General features: G+C 33.7%; 1 protein-coding gene across 1 annotated transcript in view; it reads right to left on the bottom strand.

The window, feature by feature from the left end:
* The window catches only part of LOC145694670 (uncharacterized), an 87,551-nt gene extending 78,791 nt beyond the window's left edge, over window positions 1–8,760 (bottom strand). Inside the window, exon 1 of the mRNA XM_081771162.1 lies at window positions 8,717–8,760. The gene's annotated coding sequence lies outside the window, so the exon portion shown is untranslated. The remainder of the gene's footprint in view (window positions 1–8,716) is intronic.
* Between the last annotated feature and the right edge of the window lie 7,728 nt (window positions 8,761–16,488).

Here is a 16,488-nt window from a genome sequence, read left to right on the forward strand (position 1 = left end):
ATAGATTCAATAGATCGTGATAAAACTTGGTGGGCCGTGAAGCGAAGAAGGTATCAAGTGTATTTTGCACTTAGGAATTTGAACTGGCGTCCTCTAACGCGATTATCCAAGGAGTGGAACAGGTGATAATCGGACGGTGCAATCTCCGGAGAGTATGGCGGATGCAATAGCGTTTCATATCCACTGAGTAGAATGGTGTCCCGGGTCATGATAGCTACATGGGGTTAGCGTTGTCCTGTAACAAGAGTACTCCTTTGCGATTCCGAAGTGCTGACTCCAGAGTTTTGAGTTTTTCTTGAACATAAGTCAACTGCTGACAGTATCATACACAGTTGCATTGACGCTCTGACCAGCTGGTAGCAGTTTTAGATGCACGATGCCGCTAGCAGTCCACCAAACACACAGGAGGACCTTCTTCTGGTGCAGTGCTGGTTTCGTCTGTTTTGGAACCAGTTCATGGTTTGCTAAAACAATGATCATGGCACAAAGGAACTTCGTACAAGACCCACCTCTCATCACATGTCAACAATGTGCCAAGAAATGGCTCCTTCCTCAAACGAAACAGCAAAGAAACATAAGTGTCTGCTCGTATTGCTTCTTACCCGGAGTCAAATCATGTGGGACCCGCCGACCCAACTTGTAGTGCTTCCCAAGTTGATGAAGGTGCTGCCGAATGGTTTCTCCTCTCACACTGGATTTTAGTCCCAGTTATCACACGTCTGGTCACTGTTCGCCTCAATTACTGCTTGAAGTTCTTCATTTTGTTCATGTGTTGGTCTTCGAGTGTTTTGTTACCGTCCTTAAACTTGTTAAACCACCGCTGCACTGTCTACGTAGTCACTACACCCTCACCAAAGGCATATCTTCCGCTCCGCTGCAGCGGCGTTTGACTCCAGTTTGAACTCGTTCAGTATACACGCCTATATAAAGCACTGTAGAGGTCCCATGTTTACAACGTCCTTACGCAAGTTCACGGTGTAACTGAACTGTCACAGCCTGGGAGTGTGTTGGATATATCCATACCAACAACTGACCTTCGTCTTATCTCCTTTCGTATTCAACTCACGGTGTGAGGGTCAATTGAACACAGATCTCCACAAAAAGCGACATAACTTTCTTGGTTACCTTTATATAAACCTTTATGGTTACCTTTATGTAAAAGAAAATTATAGGTAGAAAAGTAGAAAAATAAATAGAAGGAATATATATGACGTTCATTAGTACATACACGTGTATACCTTTAATTATACATCATTAGCCATTTAAGTGTACTAATTGTGAGCAACTGAGGCAATATCTTTTCACACTCCACAACTTGTCACGCAAGTCTGCCAATATCACTTCCAAGCGTTTGTAATTTTTTTTATTTACGCTTTTTTCGGAGAACCGCTCAGGAACATTGAGATAACACAGCACGAACCGTCCTCTCTTTTTAAGCTGAAAGGAAGTAATAAGCTTCCCAATCGAGAGATGTTTATATCCAACTAAGTGGAAAATTTTATTATTAGATCGTTCGCAATAATTACTTGTTTTTAACTTCGCGAAGCATCATTTACATTCCAAACTTTTGGGGAAAAGTTACGAGGATTCGTCTGTACTGTGAAACGTTCCACACGTAGCGCCCCTACTTTTCTAAAACTTTCTGAAACATAAGTGTAATGAAAATAATCTAAAGTCTGTGGTTTGCATCAGAATAATCCAAATTGTCTTTCGCTTTTGCATTTTCTTGCAAAAGTATTTTGTATTATCTTTTGAATTTTTCTCCTCAAAGCTTGACTTAAATGGAAAAGCACTCCTTCATCTGTACGTTACCTGCGAGAATGTTTCTAACAACATTAAAATTGTTCCTTCAAAATCACAAATTAATCTTCTGAGAGATGGAAATTTGTCTTTTAGGTTGCATTTATTTATTCAGACCTGCGAAAGCAAGTAATTATATAAAAATCAGTTAAATAACAAAGAATCAGTATAAGGAACCAACTCAGTGAAATATAGAAGTCTCAAATAGTAGATCAAATAATAACAATAGCACACAAAAGGCATGAGAAGCTAAATATATTGAAAGAACACAACATTTTAATTGAAATTTAGCAATTGAAAAAAAAAAAAAATTTCAGTACCTTACATGTAAAAGTTAATTGTAAGTTGATTGATTCTTTCTCTGCAGAATTGCGAACATAACAGAGTTATTTCCGAAGTTTCTGTGGTTCCCGCCTACCAAACAACGAGCTGTTTGTTACCTGGCTCTTCAGCATTACTTTAGTGTTCATAGGCACTTATCGACAGTGCTGTGTCCAAAATCTCCACTTGACATACCTTAACCGCATCGTTCGAAAAAATAAAAAAGTTCCCTTTCTTAGACAAGCAATGATTGTCCGCTCGATTTCTCCAGATGACTTTAGATGTTCCATGTTAACCCGTACTGCTGTTCGTATTGTATCCGTTGTCCTTCTTTACATGTTTTAAATGTTTAGGTATGCTTTTTGATATAGCATTTACCTTTGGTTCATGAGGTCCCTGGCTTCAATTCAGCTCGCACCAAGTGAGCTTTGAGGTGGACAAACACCGTATGCGTGTTTTTGGCGGTTTTCTCTTTTCCTTCTACTTCCATAATTCCACTATTTCATTCATTCTCATCATCATCATTTCTTTCAGGTTGCACCACATAATCGTGGGACGTAAAACCGGAAAATTTTATTTCATTTTTCGAATCTCAAATGTAGTAATAGGTATTTAAAAACAAATATTTTTATTCGTGAATTTGGTTAGTTTCTCAAGAATTTATAATATAAAATTTACATGTATTTCAAACTTAAACATGTACATGGAGTGAAAGTAAAATAGTGTGTTTGTTTCGTATAATTTTTTGCATAGTGTAAACTGATATACACTGGTAGTAATTGTGATATTTATGATTTAAATAATTTAAATCATTATTATATTTCATGAAATAAGAGCTGAAAGCCAATATAAATTATTTGTAGTAGTGCAAAGCTAATTTCTTAACAAATCATTCATAATAATTTTGCTTCTTTACAGTTTGTATCCGGAATAATTAATTATTACTTACAGTAAGAAGAAAGTGACATATAATTTAAGCTTGGCTCTGTAATGGTAAAATTAGGGGAACATTATTAGGGGAACATTCAATTCAGTTACGGGTGCTATAATTAAAATTTCTACCGCAGGAGTGAGTTTGCTTTTACGTAGGTAGTAGAAGGAAAATTATTATACACGCACAGTTTTATAATATATACTATTTTCTTCTTCTTTTTTAAAAATCAAACTCTCTCTCTCTATTTGCCCTATAACCAGATAACCCCTTAGACTTCGATAGACTTTTGCACTGTATACATTAGTTATGCAAATAGGTGTCCAAACTCATGAGGTCGGCGCTCACGAGTTCAGAACTCACGCTCACTCGACCTCAGCCTCACGAAATGAGCGTGAGGTTGAGTGAGCGTGAGATCAGACTGGTTATGTGAGCGTGAGGTCGAAATGAGTTTGTGAGCGTGAGGTCAGACCGGTGAGGTGAGCGGGAGGTCGAGTGAGCGTGAGGTCAAAATGAGTTTGTGGGTTGAGGTTGAGTGAGGTTAGGTCAAAGTGGTCACCTCTAATGCAGAAACATGGAGCAAAGTCGTTTTGAGTGGACGCAGCTTAAGGGACTTTTTAAAGTCCATTTACTTCGTTAATATTAGATATATGAAAGAAATATTTATTTGTTTATTCCGCACGCTGTTCTTTTAAGTTAAAATAAATAAAATATAATATAAGTCCTCATTGTATTTCCTATCGTTTTCACACAAATTTCCAAATCATTATCATTCTCCGTGTTTAACGATAACAAGACTAGTCATAGCTCAAGAGAGTACTAGTAGACAGAAGCAAGGGATAGAAAGTAAAATTACCTTCAAGATTGTTGAGCAATACTTTGCTTTGGAACGAATGTATCAATGTCAGGTTATCTACTAAATCCTTGTTTTAAAATTCCAGGTTTTTTTAGGTCAATTTATATAAGGAGGTGTAGGGTGTAAGGAAGTGCGTAACAAAGGCAGATGCACAGCGTTAGGACTACAATGTTACAAATGTGAGGGCAAAGATCATTTTGCGGATGCGTGTACCTTAAATGGACTTACTGAGGAAATTGAGGAAGGGATCAACAACTTAAAACTTCTAACCTTCCCAACACTTGATACTGGTAACTCCTTTACATTTTGTTTTTACTACATGAGGAAGTTATAAAAAATATTATTTTAAATTTCAACCATATGAAGTTTGGTTACGGGCATATAACTTGAAATACTCACCAACTACCTCTAAAAATTGTTGCGAAAATACCGCAGGATTCTGAAATATGAATATTTGGATAGGGCACATACTAGTTCCTGAGCGAAGTCTTGACTTCACTATGGTAGGTCTCATAGTATTGAAGCTGTGAATCTGGAAAGTTAATTTTTCAATTTTTTTTTTTTTGTCTTATCTTGGTGTCACTTCCCAAATGTTGTCGGCCTTGTTTTGAAACACTACACACACACACACACACGCATATATATATATATATATATATATATATATATATATATATATATATATATATATATATATATATATATATATATATATATATATATATGTGTGTGTGTGTGTGTGTGTGTATCTTACAGAGTAGAATAGCAAAACAGAAATATAGAAATTACAGAATAAATCTATTCCGGATTTCACAATTAACTTCTTTAGTGCAACCAGGCTAGACCAGATTCAAAGGATATGTAGAAGTCCTTGCCTTGAGAGAAACAATCCTAGCTACTCAGATTACTTCTGTACTTTGTGCTTGTACAGTCCGCAGCAAAAAACCTGCAACGTGAGCATGTAAGTTTATTGTGAAACGACGAGGTCTTTTGCTCCAAAATAAGTGTGCTGAGGAGGACGCCGAGGTTTGTTCTGGAAGAGTCGTGCCACGTAGACGTTATGTTGATTCTCTGAACTGTTGGACGTAGTTTCGCAATAAACTTACATTCTCATGTTGCAGGTTTTTTGCTGCGGACTGTACAATAATACCATAATTAACTAAAATAACGTTTTAAGATTGGAATTTAAGCACAACATTTCCTATTTTTCTTATTGACTGAAAATTAATTTCTATAAAATTTACCAAAAGTAAAGTCAAAACTGTAATCTTGAGAAAAATCCAGATTTCTGGTTAAATTTCAGGTTTAAAAAAATGTTTTCTAGGCACAAAAGTGCATTTTGGTCTAATCTCAGGTTTTCTGAACGTAAAACTTTCCGTGGTTCATACTCCCATCCGTTACATCTTACTCACTCTAAAGAAAGTTTTGTTTTTATTATAAGTTTAGTGTAAGTATTTAGAAAAGAGTAGTAAAGGGCAGGCACAGCATGAAATTTTCAGTTTTATTCAGCGAAACTTGAAAGCCTGGAAACTAATTATAAACTGTATGTTGTATAAAGCGGAAAGAAGCCTTGTACCAATTATGTTAACTTTGGTTGATACAGTATGAAAGTTTTAAATTCATACTCCTTATGGATTTTCTGACATGAGTTCAGAACAAAAAATTGGGTGTTTTAAATGCCAACTACTAATAGCAATGAATATTCAAGTAGTACTGTGTAAGATTCTTGTAGGTTGGTCTTGATCTTGTATCCAAGACCCCCTCCCAAAAAAAAACTTCTGCTCATCACTATTTTTAAGAGTTACTCATATACTATTTTAAATAATAATAATAATAATAATAATAATAATAATAATAATAATAATAATAATAATAATAATAATAATAATTATTATTATTATTATTATTATTAGAAGTAGTATTAGTATTAGTATTAGTATTATTTAAAAATTCCTTATCAAAATTTGTTGCTGAGTACATGTTGAATGACTTCCTGATAACTGTATAACAGTGATATATTTCTAAGGAAGCAATTTGTCGCTTATTGACTCCACTAAATACTACTTGCATAACATTTGTACACGCTAATATTTTTTTCCCTTAAAAGAGTCACTAAACAGTTCTGCTATTTGATTTCTTTAATTGCTCATAAAGAAAAGACGAAAATAAATCGAGCCATAACAGTTTCCTTTTTTAATTATGGCAATCCGTCAAGATTTGCAGTATAATTATCAGAAAATATACTTGAAGCTTTCTCCCAGAAATATTATTTTACGGAAAAATTTTAGTAGCAATAGAAATTAACGTTGCTGCTACAGTATGTATGTCATGTGAACATCAAACTGTATGATCATGGCATGAATATAAATCGTGACCAAGAAAATTTGCGACTGTTCTCTGCTCAAAAGGAAAGGAAATCTTTCTGAGAGTGGTCAAGAGAGTCTTATAATGGTTAAATAAGAGAGATCCAAAGTCTTTCTTAAGCCAGTTACAATGATTGACAATTTCTCAAACGATTCTCAGTTACAACAAGACACTACTCTTGGGTGATTCCATTGTTGCTAAGAACAACATTACGTTTCCCCTACTATACAAACTAGATCTTACTATACCAAAATGTCGAGGTCGAATTAGCAAAAATCCGAAAAGGACTACCAAAATGAATGGTGAATATCGAATGATGGATCATATATATAAAGAATGGGTGTGAATAACGAATATTAGGTGTTGGGTAATAACAGTATAACAGATAATATCCATAAGACAGATAGAACACCGATAAAGAGTTTTATTTTATATATATATATATATATATACGCTGGGAATACGCTGGGATAACCCGAAAAGGGTGACAAAAACTTGAGATCCAAGCTTGAATCGAACCAAAGCTATCTTGTTAACAGACAAGTATTCCCTGTCACGCCTTTCAAAAAACTATGTGTTGCTTGAACTTTAGCAAAACGCGGGACCATGGCCTGACCAATACAAGACACCTGAGATCCAGAATCCAATAATAAAGGACTCTCTTTCCCATTGATAGTAACATTAACATGAGGAAGCGCACGATCAATCTGAATAGGGACTTTAAGACGTTGAAGAGCTGATGGCCCTGCGTCATCAACTCTATTGATCAGTTTAAATTACTTCTACAGTGGGTGGCAATATGGTTTTCTTTTCCACATTTATGACAAATAATAGGACCCCTCTGCTGTGTACTATTCCCTGCATTGTTATTCTGACCACCCCGGGAACGATTTTGCTGAAACTGTTGGCCATTGCCCCGTCTATTATAATTACGTCTATAATTGTTATTACTATTGTTATTATTAGTATTACGTCTCGAAAACGAACGTTGATCATCTGTCCTCTTATTTTCTGCTTGCAAAGACAATTGCGTTAATTGCTTTTGTATAGCAGCCAGCTGATCTTTAACCTGATCAGTTTCCTGTGTATTCGTAGCTTGAGAGGGCAAAGTCCGTACTACAGCCTGGAAAAGCTGACTTTGCGGAACAGAAGCCGATTGAACTTGAGTATTCTCAGGTGGATTACATTGCATTAACCGAGAATTTGCTAATAACGGATTTTTCTTAATCAGCTTTTCAATTGCTTTTCTTTCCAACAACACGTGTGCCTTCTCCTCGTCCAACAAATCTTGCACTAAAGCTTCAACAGTAACATATTGTTTCTTTTATTGCCAATCTCATATACTCCGGAGATAATCCATCGATTATTAGCTGCACTTGCTTAGCTACTGGCGCGTCCTTATCGTTACGTAAAATTAAATTACGCTTGGCGTAAACGTATGACAGAATACTCTCTCCCTCATTTTGTTCTCGCATCCGCATTTCCTCTTCTGTAAGTTGAGGCAAAAGCGCGTCCTTGAAAGCAGCTATTAACTTCTGTTTAAACTGCTCGTATGACAACTCCGGAAAATCTGCTTGTTTTGACGTAGTGTCAAACCAATAGGCTGCTGACCCCTTTAAAAGCGAACCCAGAATCCATTTTTTCTTTACGTCTGTCCAATTATTTACCTGAGCCAATACTTCAAATTGATCGATATAGCGAACAATATCATCGCCCATACGTCCAAAAAATGGTTCTGGCCGAAGGATATGACTCAAAATGCCAATATTATCCTGATTTTCCCCAACAGCCATGTCTACAGTAAACTCAAACCTGTCAGAATCTAATGAAGAAACAGTGTCAATACTCGAAAGCGAATGCGTAAACTGTAATTGCTTTTTAATTTTATCAAAACATTGTCGCGTAAAATGTATGCGACCCGGAGATGATGTAATAATCGGCTCAAAAAATTCAGTAGCATCTAAATCATCACAAAAATCAGATAAAAACACATTATCCTCAGCAAAGTAACGCAACATATAAAAATAATCTCCAAATAAATGTAGTCAGAACAAAAAAGTGAAAACGCCATTTTTTTTTTAACCCAGCTGCACAGGTACTACAGAGAACAAACCTAAAGCATCTCCATCATGAAACATGACTAAATAGAAGATATGTTTAGCTTGATTTCATCTATCCCTTTGGTCATTATGTGACCGATAGATGACTAGATTTTGGGGTATCTTCTCCACCACCAGCAACTAGCGCTGGAATATAAAAATAAATCTCATCTGAAAGATAATTCTACAACTAAAGCATGTGGGAAATGTAGCTCATGGTATTTAGAAATCATAACTCATACTCAAATTTGCTTTTAAAAGTGCAGCAGATAGGGTAAGGACAATTAAGTATAAGAGTAACTAGTCTGGCGTAGTCACTTATTGTTTCGACGAAATAAACAGTACCTTCTTCAAAGTTAGTAACTCCATTCTTCTCCTCCCTCTCTCGCTGGCTCGTTGCTGTTCTTACAACTCCAAACGAAGTGCCCCGAGAAACACCCACCATCCAGTTTTGTTTCCCGGACTGAGGTCTCAAACCACACCTCCTGATTTCCTTAATACCAATTATGGTCACTCCAAAACTCACCTTCTCCTAACACCGTGTTCGTGACGTCACATGAGTCAAAACGTTTGAGAGTCGAAGACCTCACACGCTGGGGACTTCACCTCCTGATCCTGAATTGTACTTTCTGAGGAATTTCAAGTGCAAAGCTAAACCTCAGCGAAAAGTAGAAAATACAAAATACACACTTAATAATCGTTGACGTAGTTACCAGACAATAACTTTTAGTTGAGGCAATCGAATGAGTCAGCTAGAGAGAAGCTAACTGGGCGCTCTAAATATTTACAAATAAGTTGAATGTGAGCAATGTCCTCAAACGCAGACTAGTGACACTGCCAAGAAATGGAAACGTAGCCAGACACAAGTAGAAAGTTGATAAGTTGCACAAAGGTAGGAAAACAAACAAGAGTAGTGACTTTATATGAGGTTAAAGGAATCTGCTACTGCACTTATCTTTTAATAAAACACAAAGGTATACAAATATGCTTCTAGGAAGCTTGAGACTACATAATTGAACTTTCCGAGGAAAGAAAAAAAAATAAAAATAATCCAGCGAAGTAGATGACGTAAATCCAAAAGTCTGTCGTTGGAATCAAACCAGGGACCTCCGACGTATAGTATCGTAACAATATATATATATATATATCTGTTACCTGGGTGCTATCCGTTAACTAATATCCATCATTCGGGCAGAATAACAAATATAACTCACAAGAAAAACAGTTAGTAAAATAGTGAGAAAATCGATCACAAATCAAAGTGCACGTTTTTGCATATATATATATATATATATATATATATATATATATATATATATATATATATAATCTCAGAATTAGATTCGTCTTGTCTAATTCAGAAGAAAAATAATTTTGTTCAAATTGCATACAATAGAGCGAAAAACGCATAAAAATGGGCAATTCAAATATCCGAGAAGGGAACAAGTTGGAACATTTATAACTGACCAATTTGATGAACGTTACATTAAGATAACTTTAACTGCCAAGAACATGTCAACTCTCACGGATGTTCCATCTTTTCCTCACAGTTTATTAATTTAATTCTGTTAATCCTTGTAATAATTTTATTTCAGTTTTATCTTTATTTGTTACATTCAGTTACATTTAGTATCCATTGAGATGGATGTACTTTTTAATATATTGTTTACTCAATTTCAATTTAAAAAGGTGCCAAGAAATTCACTTCAAAAATAAGAAACGCAAATATTCTTCTTCTTCTAGAAAGTTTGCATCGCACATGATTTTGTCATAAAAATGTTTTTTTTTTTTGAAGTCCAAAATAAAAGCAATTAGACATCACACAATGTAGTTTATAGTACCGAAAGTATGTAATAATTAGTTATGATGAGATGTAATTTTCGCAATATGTCATATTAAATAGCTCAAGTTCAAGTCCTTACCATCGATCCGTCGATATTTTCTAGATGTGAAATTATATCGTTGAAATTGTCTCAACTCAGCTAAGTTTGTCAGATTCATTTCTTATGTCCTGTTACTGCATGTACTGAATCGGGTCTTATTGCTAACATTCTATAATAAGCCGATACATAAATATGTTAATGAGATGTGACGGTGTTATGCTTGTCTAATGTTTCAGTGAGGATATGAGATATTGTTAATGTTACGACGTGAAAGCAAACCTTTGTTGTTATTACAGTATTGAGTCGAGTGTTCTCTGATATCTCTCTATGTAAAAGAAGCCCTGACTGACGGATTGATTGACAGGCTAAACAGCTTAAGCTAAAAACTTCAAATTTGGACAAGGCAGAGGATGCGTGATGTAAGGTCCCACTCATCCTACATTCTGTCCAAATTTTAGGGAAATAGGGGTAATACGGTGCAAATTATTATCTTAAAATATCCATATCTCGATATCTATGAATGTTAGAGACATAAAATTTCGTATATGGACTTCTCATTTAAAATAGTTAGAAAAGACTTCGTTCACTTTTTTAATATTTGATCTAGAACAGAAGAAAAGAAATGAGAAGAAAATGATGTAGGAATTACAATTATTATGATATATTTATATCTCGGAACCTTCTATAGTTAGAGACATGACTTCTCATTTAAAATAATTTGAAACATGTTTCAGCATTTTTTGATACTTGACCCAGAACGAGAGTAAAAGGTATTAAAGAGGAAATGGAGTTGAGTTGATTTTGAGTTTAACGTCCCTTTCAGCAGCGTAGCTATATGAGACGGGACCTACTGATTAACGTGGAATCCGAACCACATGAGCTCCAACTGGTAATCGAGCCCGGGTCTCCAACGCCAAAGAAGGAAAAGGAGCAGGAATTACAATTGTTATAATAAGATGTCCATATCTCAAAATCTCTTAACAAGGATGATTTAGAAATTTTTAATGTAATGTTGAGACGATTATGTTTAAATATAACAGAATCAAAGGCTTTTAATGAGTTTATGTATTTTAATAATTGGTTTCCTGTTCATTACATTTATTTATTGACTTTTTGTACTGTAAATGTTGGTTGGATAATTTTATTATGTTATTTGTTATAATAGTGTTGTTGCTGTATATAAACGTTTGAAAAATTTTATTACAGTTTTAGATAGTTCTTTTTTTATTGTTATTATTTATGCTTTATCTTTCAGAACTTGGTCTGTGGTGTGCTTGATAATGTTTTAAGCTATTGACTTGTCTGTTTGGGTATTATTGGATTATTCAATTTTGTATTTTATTTAATGTTACATAACTATGAGTATTAAAGGTTGTATGATATGTGTTGTAAAAGAAGTAACAGTCAGAAAGAAGTTAGTGAGAGAGAGGAGGGGAACTAAATGAAGCTATACATAAACCATTACTACTTACGAAGTACCATTGTATTGTATTTTACTATAATGTGTGTTAGTTTAAATGCATGTATTGGTTTTTAAAACTGAATAAAGATAAGAGGGGGCCGAAGTGGTTCCTGAGATGCTTAAATTTTTACCAGCTCTTTGAATACCCCTTTGGGCCTTTATGTTAGAGACCTGAAATTCGATATTTTAAGTTCCCATTTTAAAAAATAGATACATCTTTTACCGTTTTTGATACTTGCTGTAGAAGAGAAGAAAAAATAGTGGGGTTACAATTATTTAATTGGATAGCAAGAAGAAGAAGGAAATTCTGCTGATGTACTTAGAGGATGTTGCGCTTGATTTAGGGTTTCAATTAAACGATCAAAACTAATTAGGAACATTAACCTATGAACAAAATAATAATAATAATAATAATGGCATTTAGCCGTCTGAAATTTCCTGCCAATAAAGATGAAATGGAGATCCATCAAGTACAATAAAGAGAAAATGAATGCATTGACGCCTATCTTTCATTTTTTAAATTTTTTAAAAATTATTTTGTTACAAAGCTCAAATTGATCAGAGGAATAAAAGATACAATTTCTTTCATTAGGCATGCAAAAGGAATTTTTTTCTTCAGAAAATCACTTTGTAGTCGTTTGACAGCACCCAATCTCTGTAACGTCTACATTTCTTGGAAGAGGCAGAAGATTTTTAAAGAAGAGGAATTATGTAGAGTTATCTCAAGCAATATATGCTTTCTATGTGCCAAGGCATATTTTACACGTTTTCGCCTTTAAACGTGAAACAAATTAACTTTTTCTTCTAAATTAAACTTGCTATATCTTCTGTGAATTTTTGTCTGTTGTATCACGAAGTATTTCTGGTTTGTAACCCGTCCTAGTGATCCTTCGAAGTGCAATGAAATTAAATTATTATAATCTATTAAGTGTATATAATAATGATAATAATTGAGACATGGTATCTTCTATTGAGAAAACTTTGCTGTACTTAAGGTTGTAGTTGGATTATTTTTGTATCATTAATTTTTGAAACCTTTTTGTTAATATATATATATATATATATATATATATATATATATATATATATATATATATATATATATATATATATATTAAATATATATATATATATATATATATATATATATATATATATATATATTAAATATATATATATATATATATATATATATTCACAGTAATTACTTCCTGCGATTGTCCTTTAAAAGAAGATAGTATTAAAACCTCAGATCATTTAATTTCAAATAATAATAAAAAAATTAATAGATCCAATATTGTTTTTTATTAGACAGATTTGAATCATTGTAATTGGTGTGGAGGAAACCTTAATAATAATTAATTTCGCGTATCTCTCTCCCAGATGTATCTGTATTGCTTGTTTAATAACACACAACACATGTACATTACAAGAAGAGAATGTTACTGACATTTATAACATATTTTCTCGTTCTTTACGATGTTATCTATTAAATCTACATATAAAGAATGAGATCCTTCTATATCTTTGTAATTCTCCAAAGGAAAAAGAAATAAATTCAGATGTACAGAGATGACTTTATTGCGTACTTTAGTCTTTTGAAATTAAGTCTGCGTTGAAATGCTTTCTGTGTACAAGAGGGGATGACTTTATTGAGTGTTTGTCACCTGATGACTACAATTTGACTACAATGACTACATTATAATTTCAAGTTTGTATTCCAATTCCAAGTACGTAAAATATGAGATTATAGGTGAAAAAAAAAAAACATTTAAATAGCATGGGGATTTTTTTCGTGTCCCTTTTAGACCCCCTAAAATTTAAAAATATTCACTTTTGGCAAATTTTCTGTCAGTTAGTCCGGAAAAGGTACAATCATGTTAAATTTAATCATTGTAGCCGTAAAGGAAATGCTCAATAATTTTGGGGTGTAAAAGGTGTCCCATATAAATAACATGGAAAGATTTCCCAGTTCTCCATAAAACCACTCTAAAGTTGAAAAATTTTATTTTTGTTGATTTACTTATGTAATACTAACAAAAACGTTTAATTACGTCGAATTTCAAGTTTGTATTCCAATTCCAACTACATAAAATATGAATTATAGGTCCCCCCCCAAAAAGAGACCCATTTAAATAACATGGGGAAATTTTTGTCCCTCCTTTAAACCCCCTAAAAATTGAAAATATCCACTTTTGGCAATTTTCCTGTCGATTAGTCCCGGAAAGCTACAATCATTCCAAATTCCAACTTTCCACATCAACGGGAAGTACCTCTTTAATTTATGTTAGTTCATATAGTTTTATATATTGTTAGGATTAAAGGTGTTAACCGGAATCATTTTTTTTTTACATGACCATAAATTTATTTGGGATCGTACGGTCTTTTAAATAAAAAAAGCTAGAGTCACATCGATAAGAACTATTGATTACGCGGCATCCAACTAAAAGGCAATGGAATGCCATAACTCGTCTTTACTCAAAGATGGATAAGATGATACAAATCCTTTAGAGGAAAGGAAAGGGCTAAGTATTTTTCTGTAAGTATTTTTCTGTAATACTGTCTAATTCAGAAGTTTAAAATATATATCTGAGGCTATTTTTTTTTTCATATTCCTTCTTCGTTTCTCCATGATCTCATCTCTAAGCCTTTCGTGAGTTGCACAGCAGTGAGTTTAGTTATATAAGTAAAAATAAACATCCAATTGATCATTTTTATTTCTTCCTTAATTTCAGTAATTAATGTTCTATGGCTAATTACACTATGATCTTTTTACGACATGATTACTCTTTGAAAATGATATTTAGAGCAAGATACTCATACGTATAATTTCTCTTGGTATGTCACGTTAGTTTGAATATTCATTACACGTGGAAGAAAGTTTGAGTCAAATATGGCTATAATGATTTTTTTTCCATCGAAAGAGAAAACATGTAATATAAGTGAACTTTGTTTTATTAAACACTGTAAATGAAATTACTTCCGAACAAAGTCATTGGCGCAACTAGAGTATTTTGCTAGGGAAAAAGGCATTACCTCTTATTTTTCTATGAGTTAAAAGAACATTTTAACAGATCCAACTATATTCTAACCTAAGGGAAATCAACAGTGTTGAAGGAAAGGTCCTGACCCCCTGGTCGTATCTAGTTAAGTTTATAACTATATTTATGCAATATCGGGACCGGCCCTGTTTACTACTTCTAGTTTTCAATAAAGAGATAAGTATAGAAGTGGAACTTATTCTTGAGACGCTGAATCCAATAATAATAATAATAATAATAATAATAATAATAATAATAATAATAATAATAATAATAATAATAATAATAATAATAATAATAATAATATTATTATTATTAATAATAATAATAATAATAATAATAATAATAGTAATAATATTGTAATAGCTACTGTATTTTTCGTTGTCTCTTGTACTTGTACTTTTGATGCGTGTCAAAAGACAAACAAACAGATTTGTTGTATAGGATTTTTCATATGCTTATACATAAAAAAACGTCGTTTCAGGTTTTGTCTGGGATTTACGAGACAAGATTCTCCACTGGTATAAGTAGTTTTTCGTTTTTCATTAGTATATAGAATAGGCCTACTATTGACTAAAAGTAACCTAAATGTAACTGAAACTCAGGGGAAATGAAATTGCTCTCCATTGAATTTGGATTTCATTTGATTTTAGTGTCTCGTTCAGCAACGAGGCTATATGCAAAGTGGACCTACAGCTTAACGTGGGATCCGAACCACGTAAAGCTCCCACCTGAATCGAATCCGGGTCTCCCACGCCAAAGATGGGTATTCTATCCACATAGCCAAGATTTAGCTCCAATCACCCTTCTGATCTCCCTATATGAGATCTGTTGCATAACATTTGGAAGTTTAGTAACTGCTATTAATGTGCAAGGTAGTACAGACATACACATACTTAAGTTGTGTCGGGTATACGCAAAGAGTGTGGCATATTTTAGTATTGAATAATATTAGCCTAAATGATGCTTTATGCGAAGTATTGGTATTATTTGATAGACAATTTCCTAATGCTTTGCACCTATATGGTTAGCGTACGCGCCTTTGGCAAGGGAGGCCTGGGTTCGATTCCTGGTGGGAGCTCATGAGTTTTAGATTCCCTGTTAAGCTATAAGTCGACGTCTCATACGGTATAGTCTCGATGCTAAAAGAAATACTAAACTCCAAATCAACTAAAACTCTAAGTTTCTTTCTTTAACTCCAGATCACATGCGAATCTATAAATGGGACTATTAGATACATTTTCCAGTAATTGAAAAATACAGCAACTGCATACAAGAAAGCCCAATCTGCTGATTTCTGCAAACCAAATTGGTGTTATAAACGCAGAAAAACTGGAGAACACATTACCAAATACATCTTCCTAGAAACAATATCGTTCATTGGAACAAACAACATTTTAGAAACTGGGTATGTCCGATAAGTAGAGTCTAACAATTAAAAATACAAACAACGAAAACCTTGAAAGCTTCTTAAGTCCTATGTAATTCAGAAGAGAGTTGGATATTGCTGTTCGATACCATATCCCAGACAAGGTTCTTGTTAATCATGAACTCAGGACCAACAATGTTATTACGACAAGACGAAATATTACAGTATTTCAGTATGTTTAAATGTCAATGCCCTCATCCTTCCAAACTCTTTTTACATTCCCGTACTACGCTATGAGAAACACACCGACTATGCTGTTACGTACTTCATCTATCTGATCATTCCTCTATCCAACCGTCTGT

The sequence above is a fragment of the Thermobia domestica genome, chromosome 1 (genome assembly GCF_964235325.1).
Source record: "Thermobia domestica chromosome 1, izTheDome1.hap1.1, whole genome shotgun sequence".
Classification (NCBI taxonomy): Eukaryota; Metazoa; Arthropoda; class Insecta; order Zygentoma; family Lepismatidae; genus Thermobia; species Thermobia domestica.